Genomic DNA, 19866 nt, shown 5'->3' with positions numbered 1-19866 from the left:
CCCAGAACTCACGTGCAACAGTCACCGTCTGGCTTATCCCGACCCCCTTTTCTCACATCCTAAAGATTACATCCCTGCTTCTTATTTCCAAACTGACTTAAAAGCGGGCGTTTCGCGAACCTACACATTTGCCTACGGGGATTGTGGATGAATATCTTTATTTTGTCAATAAATGGAAGCGTGGAATCAAACAAACAAACAAAGTTCAAGGCAACTTAAGAAGCTCTTCAGGGGCAACACCCCGATGGTTTAATCACAATTGTGCGACCGTTTATAGGAGAGATAGGGAGCCGGAAACCTCGCAGTGCCCCGGGCAATCTCCCCGACACCCCCAGGGCTGCTTTCTGCAGTAGGGGATGAGCGGAACGGGTGCTGGGTCGGGCAAAGGCTTTTTCTTTAAGCTTATGCTAAAAGCAAAGAGAGAGAGAAGGAAAGGAAAGAAAAGAAAAGCAACCAGACAACTCCCTCTCAACCCCGAACAAGAGACCAGAAGGAAAAAGAAAAAGAAAGAAAGGGGGGGAAAAATCCTCCACCCGAAAATCGACGTGAGGGTAATTTTCGGGAGCGACGGCAAAACCGCCTCCCGCACCTCCGCTCTTAAAGCTTCTCGGTGTAGCAGAGCCGCGAGCGTTTTAATCCCGTCTGTTGTAATGGTGATTATCGAAAGAGGAAAGAAACCAACGAAAGGAACCCCCCGAGCCGCGGGCGGGGGCTGAGGCGGCGCGGCGGTGCGGTGCGATGCGGTGCGATGCGGGCAGACAGGGCTCGGCAGCGCCCGGGGCAGCGGCTCAGGTAGGTCCCGCTCGCTTCTCTCCTCCTCTTCTCTGGGAACCGCGATCACCGCTTTTTGGTTTTGCTTTTTTCCCCCCCTTCCTCTTCTGCTTGCCTTTACCTTCTCTCTCTTTATTTTTTATTATTTTTTAAAAATTAATTAATTAAATTTCCTTTCTCCCACGTTTACCCGCAGCGATTTCATTCGGGAGTCTTTTAGCTTTAGGGCAGCGCGGTCGGGGAGAGAGCCGCAGCGAAAGCAGTCAGCAAAAGGGACGCTCTCGCTCCTTTAAACCCCGACTGTTTCCCCGAGGCAACGCGCTGCTGGGCACAGGCGTTGAGGGAAAGGACGAGCGCCTTAACCCTGCTGCTTCTCGGCTGTTGTCGCACCTGGGCGCCCACGGGCACACGGGGAACGGAGACCAGGGGCCGCTCTACTCGAAACCCTCCCTCCCCCTCCGCTTACCTGGGCACCGCAGCAGCGCCGGGGCCGTGTCTGGCTGCAGGAGGAGCTCGGGCAGCCTGGGGGAGCCGCAGGATCCCATCGGTAACGAGAGAATAGCAGCAAACAAACAAACAAAAAGGCAGTTAGGATGTTGCCCGATCCTCCCTGCGCATCCCACCCGGGCGGGGATGAACACCTCGCGGTTTTCACGCTGGGGACCCCCGAGCATCACCCCCCGGCTCCCCCCCCCCTTCGCCCCATGCCGGCAGCCCCCGGTTAGGCCGGGACCGGGTTGTAATGGCGATATCATCAGGAACCAATTACCTTTTCAGAGCGTTCGCTTCTCCTCACGGACACTGTTATTTGAGAAATAGGATCATTTGATTTCATATTGCACTAAATAACACCCAGCCGTCTCAAATTGCCAGCTTCTTAAAAGCCACCCATTGGAATAAATTGCAGAGCGACTCCTTTGGCTCTGGCTTCTTCTTCTTCATTTTTTTTTCCCTTTCTTTTTTTGCTTTCTTTTGTTTTATTCTCCCTCCACCCCTCCCGAAGTTCGCCGTGAAGCGGAGCGCCGGGCCCGCTAATTCCTGCCCGGATTACTAACCCCGACGTGCGCTGCTTTGTGCCCATTCTTCCTTCCTTCCTTCCTATCCCGATGCCACTTTGTTATTTCTTTCTTTTTCCTCCTTTCTTCTTCTTCTATTTTTTTTTAATTCCTCCCACCCCCCCCTTTTTTTTTTTTAATTTCCCCCTTATTTCTCTTTTTTAAACTATTTTTGTACCTTTCCCTCTCTATTACCTTTCCCTTTCCCTCATTAAACGTGAGATAAACGAAACAAGCCGGGAAGGCGAACCAGCCACAGGCTGGGACGTTGCTTTATTACTCTTAGGATTTTCCTTCCTTAAAGCCAGTTTATTGTTCCGCTGTTTGAAGCTTCGGGAGACCCCGGCTGGACTCCCCCCGGGGCGAACCGGCCGCAGAAAAGCCGGGCTTCCCCCGCACAGGGCGAAGGCAGCCAGCCCTGCTCCCCTCCCCCCGCAGCCCCTTCCCGTTCCCCGGACTCGCGTCCCGAGCGCCTTCTCCTCCGGCAGCCGCTAATCAAGTAATTTCCCGATCCCAGCCCCATCAAATTGCTCTTTAGCTGTTGAACTGTGGAGTTTTGCTCCTCTTTTCTCATGCTAATCAAGCCCATTCAGCGTCTCTCTGTGAGGCTATTTGTAGTGGAATAAATCTCCTTGTTTGCCTGCTGCATGATTAATTGATATTGTTGTATGGCTTTTGTTTGGGCTGCGGAGAGCTGAAAGGCAGCGCATATTGGATGTGACGAAAGGAGCTCGAAACATCATTTCGCTGCTGAGGTCTTTCAGAGGTCGGGGGGGAGACCGCTCGCATTATTCGCCCTATTTATTTATCCGTATTAGAAAATATGATGAAAGAATAAGGAGCGGAGTCCTTTCTAAGCATTGACTAAACGGCGCGTACACAACCCCAATTAAGAAAAAAAGTGCCGAAGACGAGGCCTTTTCTCCATCTTAGAAAAATAGCTCTTCTTAACGAGGACCAATTAAATCGTCCTTCATTCTACCTGGGATTCACAATGGACTCACCGACGGATCGTCTTTCTCCTTCGCCGTTAATTACGGCGGCTCCGACTCCTCTCCCCCCTGGGATGCGATGCCCAACCCGGGCACCCAAAGCCGCCCTGCCCGACGTTTCCCACCGCACCGAGGGCCTCTCTCGGTCCCATCCCCTTCCATTGCCAACGTGTGGAGCTATTTGGGCTGGCCTCTGTTCCCAGCTCCCCCCCTTCCCCCCTCCCCAGCCTATTTTAAAAACAGTTCCGTGCTCCCCGAGGACGTTGCTACAACCAGGGGATTCAATTAAATCATCCCAGCGCTTGGTTTCTCCCACTGATGGCTTTTTGGGGGGGGGGTTGTTTTGGTTTGGTTGTTTTTTCTTTCCCAAGTTCCTTTTCAAAAAGAAAGAAAAATAGAACAGGGAAAAAAAGAAAAGAAATAGCAGGGAGAGGGGGGAAAAGAATGAAACTGTTCTCCTTTCTTTTCCCTGTATGCAGGGTAATTGATAGGCTCTATCAGAGGTCAGGATTTGCATAAGAATTAAGAGCAGTAAATTAATTTAATATTCCATGCACATCTCCAATTATTCCTGCAGACCTTTGTCTCCACGGCTGGCAGAGAGAAGGTTCAGCTGCTCTTCAACCAAACAACATCTGTGCAGTTAATAATTTGATAAACAGCTCATACAAATAGTTTCTGAATTATCTGCCAACCCAATGACTATTCAGTTCTGAAACACTTGGCAAGGTCTGCTACGTGCGTGCCGAGCCGCGGAGCCTTGTTCCCGTGATTTAACTGCCTGGGCTGCCTTCAGCTGCTGCCTTCTCCTCATCTTGTACATATAATCAGCTACCTTCAGCAAAAAGCCACCAATAACAGTGCGTAAAATAAGTCGTTATCGGTAATTAATAACAGTGCCCCCACCCCCCCTTGTTTCAGGTGATTTTTAGCCCCGCAGAGGAGCCGGGCTGGCTGCGGGAGGGCTTTGCTGAGGTGAATATCCCGTACCACGGGGTGGGACCTGCTGCCACCTCGAGGTTTTTCAGCCCCATTTAATCTGCATCGAGTTTTATGGGTAACTCAAAGCGTGCACAAATAGAGGCTCCTTGCTTTTCCATAGGGAAGCAACGAAGGTACCTCTTAATGCCTGTTGTGGTTCAGTCTGATTTTCCCCACTGATTTCCAGTGGAAATCCAGTCTTAGAGAGCCAAAGCAGCTCCTTCCTCCATCCTACATGGGTGCAGAAGCCCAGCTCCATGTCGGCCCACGGCACCAGGCTTGTCAGATGTATTTCTAAATGCACACATTTAATGCACGACCAACACTGATAACTACAGGGGTAATACCCCGACACTCCACTCCCAGCTGCGTCATCAGGACAATAACAGCACACAGACATGGATGGTTCCCACTAATTTCCTCATCTGCATGGCGTGTGTACTGAGCATTGCTTCTGGCACGTGTTAATAAACACAAGTGGATACATGGAGGAAGGCAGAGATTTACATAGATATTGGGAATCCACTTGTAGCGAGCTCAGATCCAGTGGAACCGTGTGGATAATGAAGATGAACGGAAGGGCCAATTTGTTCCGGTGTGTGGCAACATGCTGCTTTATTGCCAGCACAGAGAGCCTGCAGGATCCAACCCCGCTCCACAGTTGGTCTCTTATAGAAATTGGCTGCCCAGCCAGGCAGCCTCACTGTGTTTCAAACTGCTGCTCCAGCTCTTGTATTCACAGCTTTAAACTGAATGCACGGGACCATTCCTTTTTTTCTGTTTCCTGTAATGCTTGCAGCAAAAGTGCTTGAAGCAGTTGAAAACTACACTAATGGTGGTAAGAAGTCATAGAATCATAGGATTATAGAGTTGTTAAGGTTGAAAAAGATCGCTAAGATCATCGAGTCCAACCAGGCTCCCTCAATAGTAAAGACCAGAGCCAGGAGCTGGGAGCTCAGAGAGGGGCAGAGCCCTGTGCCTGTCCTGCCATGTGCAGCCCCTCCCAGTCCCCCTGTCATCATGCCTTGAACAGGAGTATCTGGATGCTGCCCATGGGACACCTGGCTTGGCCTCTGTGGTGCCATGGTGGACCCTGAAGGACCCTGAGCCCAGGATGGTGCTTTTTAGAGGCAGGAAGATGCAGTGAACCACAGTGCTGGGGACCTGTGTCCTTTCTGCCTTTGGCTCATCCTTGGAGACCGTAAGTCCCTTTGGGTCCTGAGCTTAGCCACAACAAGAGCATTTCAGCACCAGCACTTGCCAGGGGGTGTTAGGCAACTTAATTAATGTTTGCAGAGCCTTGAGCAGACAGTGCTACATGTGCATACATCAGGCCACGTTCCAGCCAGGCCATGGGGCACTGCAGGTGCACAACACACACAGGCCCAAGGCTGTGGGGCCATATCCCATGGGCACAGATACCGTGGGCACTACGCTGTGGGATCATACCCCATGGGCACGATGCTGTAGGATCACATCCCATAGGCATCCCGCAGGGCTGCAGGACCACATCTCACAAGCACATTGCCTCTTACCCAACCCACCCATTCCACGCTGCACTAGCAAACACTGAGGATAATCATCACTAAAGATGGGGAAGAGCAAATGGAGTCATTTAAGGTGCTTTTTGGAACGATCTGTCTTTACAGACTTTCTGATCGAGTTGCTCTTCTGCTCTTTTTTTCCTTTTTATTGAGCCATAGAAGTGTCTGTAATGAGAGATTAAAATAGTAGTCGTGCTCTGTGATTTACTTCTAGAATTCTCATGTCCGTGTGTGCGCGCACCATGCCGTCACCCCGCTGCAGGCTGAGGATAAATAACACAGTGTCATACAGTGAGCAAACGGTCATACAAACAGCAGAAAAATATGGAGAAAAGGAAAATACATTTGTAAGTTATTGAACCTTTGGAGCCAGGGAAGAGGGAGGCTGGGGAGTGGGCTCTGCTTCTGCCTTCCCTCCGGTGAATAAATCAGTGGCCGGGCGCTGCTGGTGCCGAATAAAATATGGCAGGGCTCGGGAAGCAGCCCCGCTCCCATCGCACACACTGACTGCAAATCGTGCAGGTTATCAGACGGTGCCATAAAAAAAAAAAAAATAGAAATCTCTTCCCCCAACCGATGATGAACCTCATGCATAGCAAATGACAGAGCAATAATGCTCAGATTTCCCGTCGCAGAGGTAGGGGGAAAAAAAAAAGAAAGAAAGAAAGAAAGGAAGAAAAAAATTTACACACTGACAGGCTAATGGACACTTTCCCAAAGAGCGGTTAGGAAGAAGTAGTAAATGGGACTGTGCTGATGCGGGGCCGCGGGCCTGGTCAGGGATCAAGCCACACAGCAACATATCGGATAACACATAATTGGCAGGTCACATCCAAATGAGTGTAGTCATGCATCATCCGGAAGGCTTTTGCTGGTTATAAAGACACTTGTAAACAATTCAGTCGCTGAACATGGCAATAATATGTTGATCCGGCATGTAATGAGGTGTTCCTGGAATCAATAAACTAGTCATGAAGAGCAGGGAGCGAGGTCAGAGCCTGCCTTTTTGATGACCTTTCCTGGCGGGTAAGGACATCACATACTCTGAAGAGGACTTTTCTCATATTGCAGAAGGCGCCGAGTGTCAGAACTTCCATTCGCGGCAAGCAAATGAACAGCCGGGCGCTGCATGCTAATGAAGTCCAGGCTATTTTCCACCTTTTCATCTGCACATTATGCTCTTGACTTTGGAGAAGGTGGGAATTAGGTTGGACCCTCGTGTCAGACTGCCTGATGGCTCGGCTCCGGAAAACTGGTAATTGAAGCTGATGACTGATGCGGAGGAGGCCTGAATTTGGAAATAAACAGTTTCAAGCACTGCATGTCATTTCTAGAGAGACTGCTGAGTGAATGGAAATGAGCTCTGTTTCTTCAATCTAATGCAGTTTCTCAGCGGGAAAAACACCATCTTTTAGACAACAATGCCAGTCATTAAGATTTAAATGTTCTGCCGCTAATGTAAGGAATAGCACCTGCTTTCCCTGGCAGCACTTATGCAAATGATGCCCAGCGCCCAGACCCAAGTTCACCCACAGCCCCGTCTCACAGGGTCAAGATGGGGAAAAATGCCAACTGAATGGAGAGAAAGGCTTCCAGGGATCCCAGCGTGAGCTGGGCCCCTGCTGTGTGCTGGGGGTTAGAGTGTGGCACGAGCATCCTAGCTCTAATGCACAGAATGCAGGGTTCCCAGGCAAGGCACCTCCAGGCCAAAATTTTCCACCTTGACACAATGCCCCACTAGCCCTGCTGTGGGAAATGCCATTGGAAGTGCTGAGAGCTGTTTGAGAGTCTCCCTGCATCTTGCTGCCTGGCAGAGCTGAGTCTCAGGAGCATCCCATCCCCATGGGATCACAGCTGCCATCAGCACTTAGCTCTGGGGGCACGTGAGCAGTGACACGCGTTGATTAGAATCATAGAATAGAATCACAGGATCATAGAATTAAGGTTGGAAAAGACCATTAAGATCACCCAATCCAACCCCAGCCCACCCCCACTGTGCCCACTGCCCACGTCCCTCAGTGCCACATCCCCTCAGCTCGGGGACACCTCCATGGATGGTGACCCCACCACTCCCTGTGCAGCTGTGCCACTGCATCACCGCTCTTTGGGAGAAGGAATAGGTCCTAAGCCCCAGCGTGAACCTGGCCCACAGGTTGCCTCAGCACAGCCCCAGGGCTGCCCTCCCATCAGTCTCCCCACATCCCTGCCATTGCCCAACCGTGCCCCACAATTCTGGCTTTCCCCTCGGAGGTGGTGGCTCTTCAGGAGCGGGTCTGCTCATGTAATAGTTTGCAACCCTTCAGCATGAAAGGATAGAGAAGGATGCAGGTTGTTATTATGAAAATGAACCGAGTAAGGGACAAAAATATTCAGAAGATGTAATCTGCTGTCCCCACAATGCGCTCACGGAGAAGAGCACTTGGCAGGCAGAAGAGTGGTCGCCAGATACATTGCCTTGGTTAAATTGCTTTTGCTCTGACGACGCCTTTTAAAACCATATCCAATTTTATTTTAAAATACTGAATTCCTCAAGGTTTCTGGGGCCTGATGCTGGTTTCCACTCAGGGATTCGTCCAAAGCAATTCCACCAACCTACTATGACTATTTAATGACACATCTCCTTATTTCAATCACACAGCAGATGCACGGAGCTGAGTCCCTCTTCCCAGAATCACAAACCAGATCCAAACACCACCACAATTAAATGGCCAAAGACTTTTCCCCGGACCTTGGTGGTGAGCCAACAAGGAAGATCCTCCTGCTGTGCAGCCATCCCTTTATGGCCACAACGGGCGGATGGCACCCATCAGCCATTAGCGATTCACACAGAGGAGCCTCCGCTAATTGTGCAGAATGTAATTAGTGATTATGTAATATCTAAGCTCTTGCAACTGTCATTAATGTCCACTATCCACCAGAGATAGTTCTTAGTGAATTAGAGAATGATTACTGCACGGTAAATCTACTTAATCCTAAATATGCTAATTAACACCGTATGCACTTTAGACAGTGGTTAAAAGCACTACTAACCTCAAAAACGTTGCCATACACCAGGATCTAAATGGCTTGCAATGAGTTTGCCTTCAAAAGGTAAATTTACTTAATTTAATTGTATGGCAAACCGTTAGGGCCAGCTATTGGTTAGGGCAGCCAAAGCCAGGTTTTGCTGTCATGGATCTAGTGAGGCACAATGGTGACATCCCTGCAGCATGGTGGCATCCTTGTGATGTGATGAGGTCCCTGTGGTACAGTGATGTCCCCTATGGTACGGGGATATCCCCATGGCATGGTGACAGCCCTGCAGCATGGTGACATCTTTGAGGCACAGTGACATCCCAATGGAATGATGACATCCCTGTAGTATGGTGACATCCCTGTGTCTTAGTGACATCCCTATGCAACGGTGACATCCCCACAGTACCTGTCTGTGTCACAGTGACCATCCTTGTGGTACAGTGACATCCCCATAGCACTGTGACATCTCAGCAGTACAGTAACACCCCAGTTACAGCCTGCACTGATGCCATCCCATGCAGGGCCCCGTGAACACAGACACACACACTCTCGTGCATGAGGCTCTGGTGTCATTTCAAATGGCTTCCCACAGTTTCCCCCTTCTTGGGTTAAATCCTGCCCCCTCTGAGGCTCGTGTTGTTTATTACTGTATTCCTCAGGCCGTAAAACATAACTCCCTTACAGTAGCTCCCTTCAATAAATTCGTACTTAAATCTTAATTTCAAGATTTATTTGCACAAAGCAGACTTTGGGTACTAAATGAACAAATGGAATAAATGGAGCAATCGTACAGTTTTCGAGCCGTCCCTTCCGAATGGCTGTGCTGCTTAATGTATTCTGCTTTTCCATATAAAAAGCTATGGCTGTCACGAACCCCTGGGATAATAGCATTTTGTGATTTATGGAGATTCCTCCCGCTTATATATTTTATATAAATAATACTCCTGCGTGCGTCCCCGCACTCATTCATAATCAAAAGCTGTAAAAAGAGTTTGTGCGGTAACCTATTTAAAATCAGCTTACAAAAATGGGATAACGAATAGATCAGACGCCAAATAAGTCATTGCAGCAAGCGCACCAAGAGGAAAATGAACAGCGCAGTGCCATCCGCCATGCGCTTTTATCAGCAGGCTGCCGCAACCCAAGGGCGCAACACAAGAACTCCCACCAGGGAAAGTTCCCTGATTAAAAAAGATAAGAAATTAAGCGCACTCCTCCACATATGAAGGTCATGCAGCTGATAAGGAGATTGCATGTACGTCCTCGTACGGATGCAAGCACGTGGGTGCACAAGCACATGGGCTCGCTGAGGAGGGGCAGCTCGCGAACCTTGGGTGGTGACGATCCCCAGCTACGGAAATGAAAGAATTAGGGACACAATAAAGCCCTCTAATTGCCTGGCAACAGCATTTAGGCCCCATTAGGTAGATTTGTAACTGCTTCTGGAGGAATAAACTCCTGTGTCATTAGATAACAAGGAAAGAAATAGGTTATTTCCTTTTTTGAAAGGTATGAAAGCTCCCAATTGCCTGATGTATGCGCTTAGTAGATTATTTTCTGTCATCTCAGTTAATTGAATTTTACCCATTGCTCTGAGCATTCGTCCCTTCTGTGGAAGGTTAGGAAGTTCAGAGGAGTCATATTTTGCGCCGTGTCCATTTATTGCATGAACCAACATCAGCTATGTAAAGTACTCAGGAAAGTGGAGCAACAAAACCAGTGTGGGATCATCTTCCTGGTGTCTGAATGAGCTGGGGTGCCAGTAACAGAGGAATTCTCCTCACTGGCACAGAGTGGTGATCTGAGAGACCCATAGCGGGGATGGTGACAACTGCTGTCCTGCAGCCATAGAAACATTATGATTGGGAAAGTCCAAAAGTTCATATAGTTGACCATCAACCAATCACTGCCAGAGCAGATCAGATCCCTACCCATCAGAACTGTGGCAAAACTCAATTTCTCCCATTACTCCCAATGCTCCCACTGATTCCCAGGCACCCACTGACTCTAGTGTGCCCATTTCTCCTCCTGCTCCCACTGCTCCCAAATCTCCCTGTGCTCCCTTTTCTTCCACTGATCCCAGTGCTTCCAAAGATGACAGTGCTTCCAGAGCTCCCAGAGCTCCCAAAGTTCCCAGTGCTCCCATTTCTCCCTGTATTCCTACTTCTCCCCATGCTCCTACTTCTCCCAGTATTCCCATTGCTCCCACTGTTCCCACAGTTCCCACTTCTCCCTCTGCTCCAAATGCTCTCAGTGTTCCCTTACCCTCACTGCTTCCTGTACTCCTACTTCTCCCAGTGCTCCCAGTATTCCTACTGCTCCCAGTGATACCTGTGCTCCCACAGCTCCCAGATGCTCCCACTGCTCTCAGCACTTCCATTGCCCCCATTCCTCCCAGTGCTACCAGTGATCCCAGTACTCCACTTTCTCCCAGTGCTCCCAGTGCTCCTTTGTTGCCCATAGAGCCCCTTCAGCTGCATGTAATACATGTACATGGGTCAGAACTGGCAGCAGCAGTGGGTTTGCTTTCTTGCTTCTAACAGGGACCACTCAGGGGCTCCCACCTGACATTTATAGGAACATCAGGAGGTGTTTTGTGCCCATATCTGCAACCCTGCTGCAAGCACCAACTGCTGGAAGGGCACAAGCCGTGTGACTCCGGCGTGGTTTCAGCAATAGGCAATATTTGCTTTGCAGAGTAGCGCCGCCCGTAATGAAATGTGATTGCCTGGCCGCCAAAAGATTACTGAAGTAATCGGCGAGTGACTTCAGAGCTGCTTGATTTTAAACACTTCTGAAAAGCCAGCTCCATTTTCTGCTTTGGTGAATAACAATTCCCCGCTCCGGCATATTAGAATAAATCAGCTCGGCTGGTACTGCATTGTTATAAAGTTCCCAACTATTATAAAATAGTTTCTATCAGAGCTGTTTTCTTCGTGGCCAGTCGAGTGGAATGATCCCTGAAAGCAGCAGTTTGTGGCAGAAATGGTGCTCGCCGTTCTCTCTCCGCGCCTCAGTACCGCCGTAAATCTCTGATTGCCCACACGCACGCAGCGGGCAACCTGGGGGACCCCGCAAAGACAGCAGGGCTTTCATGGGCTGAGAAGGGAAGGAGCAGCTGGAAACCCAGGGAAAAAAATCAGTATAGGGGAATGCAGAAGGCAGGACCCTCCTGTGGGCACTCCCTGGCCATGCTGGCCAGTGAGACATCCCCTTCCTACCTGATCCTTAGGGTTTCCCCCATCCCAAGGGCCCCCTGGCTTTAGGGATAGGGCTTGCATTCCCAGTTTGCAGGACAGCACAAGGCAACATGGAGGCTGCAGGGCTGTGGGTTGCTTGAACATTGTGGCCATCCACCCCAGTTCATAACCATCCAGAGCCTGTCCATGGCCTTCCACCTCCATCTGTGGCCATCCACCTTCATTCAAAGCCATCCACCCCTGTTCATGGCCATCCATCCCTGTCCATGGCCATCCACTGCCACCTATGGTCATCCACCACCATCTTTGGCCATCCATCCCTATCCATGGCCATCCACTCCTGTCCATGGCCACCCACCCTCACTCATAGCCATCCACCTCTATCCATAGCCATCCACCCCTGTTCATGGCCATCCACTCCCTGTCCATATGGGAAGAAAAGCATTTCTTAAAGGAAAGCAGCTCAAACTTAACCCTGAGAGTATGGTGTTCACCCAGATCACCTTGGAAAAAAAACAGCTGAAACAATGGCACACATTCATCTCGTGTCCTTTATAATTTAAATCACCTGGCCTTCGTTAGCTTGTGATGGATCGCCTTCAAATTGCCCAAATGGAGGTTTGTTTGTTTTCCCTGTGTAGCTGCATTGATTTTTCCCCCTCATTTTCGTGGGGGGGGATTTTCAAAACACACCACTCCAGTGTAGCAGAGCCTGAGTGAGCCAAAGGGCTGCAAATGGGGTAGATTCATGGCTTCTGCAGGAGCCAGTCAGCTTCAACAACATACGCCAACAGCCGTCCTGGAGGGGTGCACGTGTCCCCTGACAGACTAGATGGCACCTGCCCAGGGGCTGCCCCATAGCTTTTCCCTGCCAGGTTGGGTTTGTCTTTGGGCACAACCCTCAGCCTGTGTTTGTATGGGAGCAAGCTGAAACCCCAGAGCTGGAACGCAGTGATTTAGCTTTTATTTTTTTCCCTTGAAGGAGAAAGCTTTATTTTGGAAAAGGCAGTGCTATTGGCTAAAACAAATCACAACCAGAATTAAAAATGATAATAATCACTTTTCACATGGAAAGCAGTGCTAAGGGTGCGTGCTCTCCAGCTGTGTGCTGGGCTGGTAACGAGCTGGGCTTAACGAGGCGGGCAGTGCGCGGCGGGCGGGAGGGCAGGAAGGCCCAGCTCTGTGCGGGCTGATGGCCGGAGCCTTGTTTGTGAGTATTTAATGTTTCTTAGGAAGCACTTCTAAAAGAAATTGGTATGTAATGACAGCACTCGCTGGAAAACAGGCCGATTATAAAATGCACTAACTTATCTGGTATTCATTTGAAAAGTAAATGGATGCAAGTAAAGGTGAGAGTTCACTACCAATTCAAATATTTTGCTTTAACAGGCTCTAGCACTCCTATTTTAATTCAAGCAGAAGCACAAGTATGAATAATCAAACTGGATGATGCTCATCAAAACCTTTGTGCCTTGCACCATTTCAAATGGTCATTGAAGCTTAATGGCAAAAAATTTACATTATTCCTTTAATTTGTATTCTGTTCCTTCCTTCTGAGTGATGTGATTGTGATTTTCTGTTGCCGGCTGTATTATTTTGATGCAAATGTTATGTGCTGCTACAGTTCAATTTCCTGCTTGCCCCCCCTCCCCGTGCCTCCCCCCCCCCCTCCGCGTTCCTTCCCCCCAGTAAAGAAATAGTTCAAAACTGGGGAGGGATTTCAAAATAGTTCCTTAACTACTGCTCCTAATTAAAGCAAACAATGCAGGGTCTTGAAGCACGCTGAAAAGCTGAACATTAATTATTAGCAGAAAGGGGGAGGGAAGCAGCTTTGCTCTCTGCACTGTCAGGGTAGGGGAAATAAAAAGAAAGAAAAAAAGAAAAAGTGAGGAAAAAAAAAAAAAAAAAAGAAGTTGAGGGATCCCAATTCTGCCCGTAACAGAATTAGCGAAGGAAATCCATAATGCAGCTGAAAACTCCTTTTGGTGGCACGCAGTCACCTGGGGATGCGCGCCTGATGGAGAGGCATGGGGCTGCACACCAAAGCCTTGCGAGCAGGCGGCCCCTGGGGTGCTGGCAGCACGTAATGTATGCACCGCCTAATTTATGGCACTGTGACTAATTTCCATTCCTTGTGCTTAGAGTTGCCTGGCTAATTACAGGGATGTTTTCTTAACTCGGGTAATTGCGCAGCCCGTGCGCCGCCCCCACGCGTGCCCCATGTGGGCTTTGATGCGGCCCCACGGGGCGGCTGCAGCGGGGTGCCACCCTAATTAGGCTGCCAGCCTTAATGAGGGGACGCGTGGGGCTTCATGTCCCCACGCGTGGGCTCTGCATCCCTGTGTCCCAGGGGGCCCAGCTAGTGGTGGAGCATCCCTGAGCCCCAACATTGGCCCCAAGACACCCCCCACTGCAAGTGGTTATGCTAATGGCATCCCCAAAATCTGGGCAGTAGGGATGCCCTGGCCACGTGTCTTTAAGCACACCGCCACGCTCTGCCCGTGTTTTATAGGTTGGAGCTGCTCATGCATTTAAAATTATTAGACAGATAATCACTTCCTTGAAATAATTTCAGCACTCATCTATAATAAAAAAGATTTCTTTCAAAGGACCCTTAGTTAAATGGGCTCAGTGCTACTTTCTGTATCACGCAGGTCAATTTGATTCTGCTCTATACTCTCTATACAGCTAAACAATTGCTTTTCATAAACTGAAGAGCGCGGTGAAAGCAGCCTGTAATATCCATCCAGCGATGGCCTTGAACACTTTCATTAATAAAAGCTTGACATCTGAAATTCTGCTTCTTTATTCCTCCCTTATCAAAGACTTGGTCAAGATTCCAGAAAATTAATGTCGCATTAAGAAGCGCTGATGGCCCACAGCGGTGCCGTGTGGGGCTCCCTGTGCTGTCCCATGGGAGGATGACCTGGGGAGTGCTGAGCTCTGGGACAGAATGGGATGAGGGCACTGAGGAGGTGAGGAGCTCAAGAGCACCTTCTTCTCCTGCCTCCTTCTCCCAGCAAGAAATGTTGTTTTCTTCACCATAGGACTATAGAGCAGGAACCTTCAAAGACCTTCTGGTCCAACCTCCCTGTAATGCCCACGGACACCCACAGCTCCATCAGTGCTCAGAGCTCTGTCCAGACTGACCTTGGCTGTCTTCAGGGATGGGGCACCACCACCTCTCTGGTGAACATGTGCCACTGCCTCCTTTCTGTTAGTGTAAAAAACTTCTTCCTTATATCCTGTCTAAATCTCCCCTCTTTTAGTTTGAAACCATTTTCCCTTGTCCTGTCACTCAGTCCTTGCTAAAGAGTCTGTCCCCTTCCTTCTGACAGCCCCTTTAGATGCTCCTTTTACATCCCAAGAAGGAAAAACACTTCAGCCCATACACACATTGCACATCTAGGGTGAGCCTGGTCTCAGAGAGCGCTGAACCTGGAGAGAAACCCAGTGAAGAAGGAAATAAGTTCATTTTCTCGACCAAAAATGAGCTAAAAAAATGCGTGGGTTACAACCACATCCGTGATATCAGAAGAGCAGGAAACTTTCTCATGAATCATCCCAACACGTGAGCAGACGGGAGGGTCCAATAGGCTTTTCTTCTTATTATTTATCAATTATTTTAAGGAATTTAGACTCCATCACCCTGCCGCCAGGCTCCCCCTATCGTACAGCGCATCATCTCACATGGGCACCAACCACACCGCTGGGGCTGGAGATGCAGCAGCATCATGGAGGTCCCCTCCAGGCTCAGGTTGAGCTGTGGAAAAGGAAATAAAGCAAGGTTCCCCCCCAGGAAGTCTCGCTTCTAATAACCTGGCATATTCACTTAATACAGCCCGGCTCCTTCCAAGTTGTTAGCGACAGCAGGAGACACGGGCTGAACGCTGACCCGGTTTGCTTGCCAAGACAGAGCAAAGAGAAACCTTCACATAATCATTTCCAAACATTAAAATGGCTCCATTGTCATTATAGCTGAGAGATTGAATTCGCCTCATCAAAGCGGCGTATGACAGGTGACTCAATAGGATGGTGCCAAGCGCGGAGGCAAGGAGATTAGCAGGGCACTGATATCATTATTTCCGCCTATCACAGATTCGGCAGGGAGGCAATTGTAATTTCTGGGCTTATTAGTCTGCATTCGGAGGAAAAAACCTGGTGATAAACCTCAGTGTGACAGCCAGGCATTTGTGCAGCAAGTGCTGTCACAGTGACACTTATAAAATGCCAATGTGGCGACGTTCTCATAATCCTCCCTAATGGAGGTTAAAGCATGGCACAAAGGCACTCTTATCAATGATCAGGACACTAATAACATTTGCATTTTTAAGTTAAATATAGTAAGTCAGGAGTAAGTCTCTTCTTTGCAGCTTCGGCAATTAACTTGGCGTCAGAAGATGAGCAGAGTGGGGATCTCCTTTGGCCCCAGTTTCCCTGGGCTGTGTGCATGGGGTCTGCAGTGGGATGCGGGACTGCAAAGGGGTGCAGGAGGTGATGGGACACAGGAGGTGATGAGATTCAGGATTGCAGTGGGATGCAGGAGGGTGTTGGGATGTGGAACTGCAATGGGATGTGGGGCTGTGATGGGATATGGGACTGCAGTGGGATGTAGGACTGCAGTGGGATGCGGGACTGCAGTGGGATGCAGGAGGCATGGGGGTCCCAAGGGCAGCTGTGCTGCTGTCAGGGAGATGCAGCTTCCCCTTCTTTATTCTCACTCTATGCCATGCATGAGGTTCATGTTATCGCCCACAATTCCCTTCCAACACGACCCCATTGGGTAGGCACACGCTCCAGAGGAATTTCTTAAGGAAAAAAAATAATAAAAATTACAGGTGGTAAACTGTTACTTTTCCACATTTAAATAAGAGACCAATTAAGAAGACTATGTAATTCAATTCTTGAGTGAGTGCCACTGAATTCAATTTGTTTCAGGTCAATGAATATAATGTGAAGTTATTAACAAAAAGGTCAGGGACTGCATATAAAATATACACACATGACACAAGCAGGAGTAATTAGTACACATTTCACATGTTCTGTTGCTCAGACATATGGTGTAGAAAATCTTAACAGGATTAGATGTTAATAAATGTTCCACTCTCCCCCCAGCTCCCTATTTAAATTGGGTTTAGCTATTCCCCCGGCGCCTCCAGGATCCACCTGGGGCTGCAGCCCCACACCATGTAATGCAGCCCCGCAGCCAGCCGTGCTACCAGCAGTGCTCCTACTTTCTGCAGGGGAGCTGCCTTCACCATACAGGGTTTTTACATGTGTGTATGCAATCTGGGGTTATTATATATGATGCCACCTTCCAGTGGTGGTTTTGCACACACAGAAGACTCAGGCACCTGATAAAGAAAAAGTCAGGAATGGAGGAGACGAGTAGCCTGAAACGCCTCTGTGAGTCTCAGCTGAGGTGTGAAATGCCTTCACAATGTAAGGGGCAGCCGTAATCCAGGAGGAAAGCCAGGAAGTGAGCAAACCTCCCCTAGAAGTTATAGGAACGAATCTCAGCATATGAGAACTCTGCTTGCTTATCTCTTCAATTTCCCATGCTGGCAGAGTCAACAGCTCTGATTCACGTGGGAAACTGCATCCTGCCTGCAACCTGCGGTGCTTACTCTTTGTCAGGTCAGAGCTGGAGCTTTTTCCACTAAGGGTGGTGAAACTGGCACAGGTTTCCCAGAGGGGTGATGGTGTCCCATCCCTGCAGACAGCCAAGGTCAGGCTGGACAGGGCTGTGAGCACTGATGGAGCTGTGGGTGTCCCTATTCAGTGCAGGGGAGTTGGACCAGATGGCCTGGAAGGGTCCCTTCCAACACAAACCATTCTATGGTTCTGTGGCACAGCCCTACAGTCACACACCCACTGCTCTCCTCCTATCCTCATGCTCCTGCTCTGGAAACCAGAGAGATGTCTCATGCTGTGTGCCATAACCCAGTGTGGGACACAGGAAGCATCTGGGGCTGTGGGAATATCTTTACATATGGATTGCCCCAGTTGTATTTGGGATGAGCAGAGAGGTGTGCCGTAAAGGACAGGTTAACCAACACAGCGCTGCCCCAAGAGCTAAAGCTGATTTATGGAGATGCTCTGGTGTCCATTCAAATCTGCTTGAGATTCTTTACTGGGAAAAGATACCGTGTTAATGAGCCAGATGTGTTTGCTTGCTCTGACATTTTTCTCCACATCTCCTGTTCAGGATGAAATATGCAACCAATTTCCCAAGTTATACTTTATCTCCAGCATTGCCTAGTATGTTACAAGAATTAAGTCATCTGCATATATTGACTAATAATTGTAGTTTATTACTGAACTTGTTAACATAATCCTCAACTGGAGGTATTTGTTTATTTTCCCCTGTATTGCTTAATTGTTTTTGCATAACAGATTGCAGAAAGCAACAGGAAAATGCAAGAGCAAGACATGGAGAGCCTTACTAATGGATATTAAACATGCTACCATATGGATACAACCCCCAAAAATATATGCTTTTGATATTTGTCTGTGAAGAGTGAACTCAAAAGTGAGATTGACCCATCTGCATTTCAGACTGAATTAAACAAATCTGAGAGTGTGACTGTATTAATTAGCACCCCTGTGCCAAGGTGATCAGGCTGGGATCCTACCTGGGGATCCAAGCAGCAAGCAGAGGCCCACAGTAATTCCCTGCAGCTGGAGCTGTGCTGGGAAAGCTGATGTATGGTTTGCAGACCTTCCCATCCCCAGTCCTTGGTGTTAAACAGGAAAGAGTGCCAATTAGCTGCCCTAAAGCCCCAATGCTGCTAGAGAAGCAGGTTTCTGGGGCAGGAGACTGGCTTCAGGAAAAGGGCAGGGGTGGGGGGTGGGGGACTCCAAAAATTGGTCATATTCCAGCACAGGTTGCCCAGGTAGTGGTGGGGTCACCGTCATGGAGGTTCTCCAGAGCCATGGGGATGTAGCACTGAGGGATGTGGTTGGGCACGGTGGGGGTGGGTTGAGGTGAGTGATCTTAGTGACTTCTGAGCACCACCCCCAAAAAGCAAGGATGTGAAGCACCACTCCACACCCCACGGTCTGACTGTCACCAGGAAGGAGAGATGGCGTCAATGCTCAGCCCCCATTGCTGTGAGGTCAGTGCCTTGTAGTGCGGTGGGCTCTCAGCTCTCCAGTTCTGCAGCATTTTCATTAACTGGAGATTGCGAGTGGGTCAGCAGATCTATACACTTTTTGTATTCCCTCTGCTTGGTTTATTTCTTCCTTTCATTTTTTTTTTCTTTCTTTCTCTTTTTCTCTTTTATTTTTTTCAGGATGCTGAATAACTAACCTTCCCCTCAATAGATAGATTTAAAAAAAAAAAAAAAATAGGATCCATCACACAGCGGCAGGATAGCCTTGCTCTGTTTTGACCTTTCTGAAATTAATTTCCCAATCTTAGCTTTCAAAATCAGAGATTGAAAAGACCTATTAGATCAGCCAATCCATCTTATCACCGGTGCGACAGTAAGCGGAGACCCCAGCTAAGTGCTCCTCTACACGGGGAAAAAATATTCCGGAATAAGACAGGGCGTGAATTTAAAGTGAAAGACCTGTTCCAGAACATTCTGCATGTGGACACTGATTCTGGTCCAGCAGACACCCCCTAGGTTGCTTTGATCCATGTCTGGGATCACTGTAACGGAGAGGAAAAAGTCCCATTTTGCGAGTGCCTACGTGCAGAGCTTTTTTGGGGTAATACTGGGGGTGTCTCATCCCAGGGAGAGGCACAGCACCAGACTGTGGAGCTGGTGAAGAGGTGATTTCATTAAGGGGATTGGAACAGAAGGGTAAAATCCCCGTCTGCCAGTTTTGCAGCATTGAAGCTCACTCTCATCCCGCAGCTGAATACTGCGCTGCGCGGTGCTGGTCTGCTCAGGACACCGCTGCCACTTCCTGATGGATTATTCCATAGAAAAGGGTGGCAATGCAACCCACGTCCCATCGACACCATGGTGGGCTTGGGGCTGAAAGAGAGGAGAATGCACTCACATTTGAAAAGGAGCGTCTCGCTATCAAATTCAGTGCGGATTGTGCAAGTGCCTTTGCAAATAAATAGTAAATTTATATAAATGTCTATATCAGTTTAAAGCCTTTTTACATTTTACTATCAAGTATTGCAGCTCAGTCTACAAATGCAAGGCTTTTTCCATTAAAATGCCTCTATTATGCCTCTGCAGCTCCTGCCCTTCTCAAACATCACTGCATTGTGAGTAGCTGCCACTATATCCATACAATGGGGGAATGAAGAGCACGGAGATAAACCGGCACGGCAAACTTTGCGCAC

The 19866-nt window shown here is 48.8% G+C and overlaps 1 long non-coding RNA gene across 1 annotated transcript; it reads left to right on the top strand.

Moving 5' to 3' along the window:
• Positions 1-662: 662 nt before the first annotated feature.
• Positions 663-5550, top strand: LOC146761237 (uncharacterized). The gene is made up of 2 exons (XR_014944359.1): positions 663-792; positions 3396-5550. It is a non-coding gene; the product is annotated as an uncharacterized LOC146761237 (long non-coding RNA).
• The last annotated feature ends 14316 nt before the right edge of the window (positions 5551-19866 follow it).

This window comes from Coturnix japonica, chromosome 3, assembly GCF_054131305.1.
Source record: "Coturnix japonica strain WE chromosome 3, WE-NBRP24, whole genome shotgun sequence".
Taxonomy (NCBI): Eukaryota; Metazoa; Chordata; class Aves; order Galliformes; family Phasianidae; genus Coturnix; species Coturnix japonica.
Note: the sequence above shows the minus strand (reverse complement) of the source record. Positions and strands in the feature narration are given on the sequence as shown.